Source organism: Cyprinodon variegatus, unplaced genomic scaffold (genome assembly GCF_000732505.1).
Source record: "Cyprinodon variegatus isolate N-32 unplaced genomic scaffold, C_variegatus-1.0 Scaffold696, whole genome shotgun sequence".
Classification (NCBI taxonomy): domain Eukaryota; kingdom Metazoa; phylum Chordata; class Actinopteri; order Cyprinodontiformes; family Cyprinodontidae; genus Cyprinodon; species Cyprinodon variegatus.
In genome coordinates, this window is record NW_015151149.1 from 128,766 (window position 1) to 131,474 (window position 2,709).

The 2,709-nt window shown below is 34.0% G+C and overlaps 1 protein-coding gene across 1 annotated transcript in view; it reads right to left on the reverse strand.

Annotated features, from left to right (window-relative positions):
* Positions 1-1,294: 1,294 nt before the first annotated feature.
* Positions 1,295-2,709, reverse strand: part of psip1 (PC4 and SFRS1 interacting protein 1) — a 22,395-nt gene continuing 20,980 nt past the window's right edge. Inside the window, exon 8 of the mRNA XM_015394590.1 lies at positions 1,295-2,169. The gene's annotated coding sequence lies outside the window, so the exon portion shown is untranslated. The remainder of the gene's footprint in view (positions 2,170-2,709) is intronic.

The window sequence follows — 2,709 nt, forward strand, 5'->3', positions numbered from 1 at the left end:
CCAGGTCATGTGACCCATTTTCCCAAAATTTGTCTAATATTGTTTTACCAGATAAGTAGGATGAGGCATACTTATTTTATTTAAAAGTTTTGCTATATTATGGGATTTTTTAAATACAAATTTTGTGTTTTGCTGCAGTAGCTTCCAGGTTATGCGTCATATTGACTAAATATTTGTCTCAAGTGTTTCTACAGGATGGGTAATATGAGACGCACTCATCTTTATTTCCTTTTTATAATCTTTTACGATTTTATTTATTCAAAATCTAGTTTTTCTTTATAGCTTCGAGGTCATGTGACCCATTGTCTCAAAATCTGTCTGAAATTATTCTACTAGATGGGGCTAATGAAGCACACACATTTATATTACATTTTAAGTCATTTTAAATATGGGGGGATATTTTTTAAATTCAGAATTTGGTGTTTTTCTTCAATAGCCTCCAGGTCATGTGACCCCTTTAAATCTGTCTGAAATTCTTCTACTAGATTGTAGATATGAGGCATACTAATATTTATTTCATTTTAAGTCTTTATATTTTATAGGATTTTGTTTTATTCAGGAGTTCATGGATTATTTTTATTTTTCCTCATTATTTCAGGATTTCCCCCCCTCCCTCTTCATTTCTTTTTTTGAGAGGGACGCCATTATTTTAAGGACCTTTTTGACATGTGAAGGACTGAAAGTATAAAACCTTTAAATTGTCATTACTCATTGTTTGTTTTAAGCTATCCTTCTCTGACTGTTAACATCTTTTTGTTTTGAATCTTAATATATATTCAATTCAAAACCTTATATTTGGTGTTGGTCTTCACTCAACTCCCAGGCTCCATTATGAACCAATCCTCTGATGCTACTAACTGTAAACATTGTGAACTTAACCAATAGTTACATAAAGCTTTATTCTGCTTTTCCTGCTTTTTTTTTAAACACCATTGTCTGACCCAGCATATATTAAGACACGTATGACTGATTTAAAGCACTGTTCAGAAAATTTGTTTTTTTTGTTGCTGGAAGTCATGTAATATACTGGTGTGATAACTTAGTGTACATTTAATTGGTTTTTGGTATATGTCTATTTTGAAGTTATAGCCCCTCCAGGAGAAAACTCCACCAGCCGCCACTGGTTAATAGCGCTGGAGGTAGGTGCTGTTGAACATGATTTGTGGAAAATGACTCAGATATATCAGACAGCGCCACCAGCTGGTGGTGTCTGATGGGGTTGGTTGGCATGGAGGCATTTAAAAACAAAAACAACAACAAAGAAAGCCGAATAAAACTCAAACATAACAAACCTGTGTCTCTGCTGCGTGTAAATATGTTTATAATGTTTTAGAAATGCTTTATTTGTGTTCAGAAACAAGCATTTTCATTAAATAAGATTAAATCAAAGTCTATCAGTCGGATAATCGTGAACCGTACACCAACGCTGTACAAAAAGGATATGGTACATAAAATAAGGCATTTGCTCAAGAGTAAGTGTGTAATGTAGTCATTTATGAAAAAGATTAGAAAAATACAAAGACGGCGGCAACAGTCAGAGAAAAGTCTGAAGAAAAAAAAACAACACTTTGAGCAAACGCACAAAAAAAATATTTCTGACCAAGTAAAAACACAGTGAAACCCTCATGTACAGAGTTTACAGAAAACTTGAAACTATTACATCTGCAGCACCATTTTCAAAGCTTTATAACACCATTTTTCTGTACTAATGCTTTAGGATTTATTGACATGTTTACAAAGTAATACAAATTGGGAAAACTACATTTCCCATCAGCCCCCTTCTCCCCAAAGAGGGAATGAGAGTTGCAGGAAGCCAGCACCAGAGTTCAAGTATGAGAGCAGGATCTTTACACAGGACGTAAAAGCAGCACAAATTACTAAAACGTTTTAGTTTGTTACTTCTAAAAGAATCACAGGAAAAATAAAACAACATTAATGCCCTTAAGTGAGATCAAAGATGTATGAAATGTTCAGTGTTCTGGTAAAAGTGTCATGAGGTCACATGTTTAAGGCGATTTCCTGTAACCGGCGTGTAAGGAATTAGACGGTGCCTTTTTAGTTTCCGAAATAAAATAATACTGCAGTCCCACAGGTGAGCAGAGCGGGATCCGCCCACAGCGACAGAATCAGAGTTCAGTTGGTTCAGGTCTCAGGAAGACTCCACTGGAGCTGCGGAAAAAGAACAGCCGAGATAATCTATTATTAAAAAAACACTTTATGGGCATGACTTCACATGAACTGATCTTATCAATCCAGCTGATGAGTAAATGATGAACTGCGATTTTCTCTTCTGTGCACAGGACTTTTTTAATAACATGAAGGGCTAAATATTTTTTACAATATGCTGAATAGAAAAAAAAAAAAAGGTTGACACCATATCTATAAAATCTATTGTGCCAATTGGATGAAATACGGACTGAAAAACATGTTCCTACACCTTAAAAAACCTTTATGATAGAACAAGAGGAACCTACGGAAGAGGATTAGGGCCACTGAAAAAAAAAAGTTAATTTTTACATTTTATTTCAGTTTAAAATGGGAAAAAAACTCAGAATTCTGACTTTTTTCTCAGAATTCTGACTTTACTCTCAGAATTCTATTTTTTTTTTTTTATTATAATTCTAATTTTTTTCCTCAGAATTCTGATTTTAATCTCAGAATTCTGACTTTGATCTCAGAATTCTGACTTTGATCTCAGAATTCTGACTT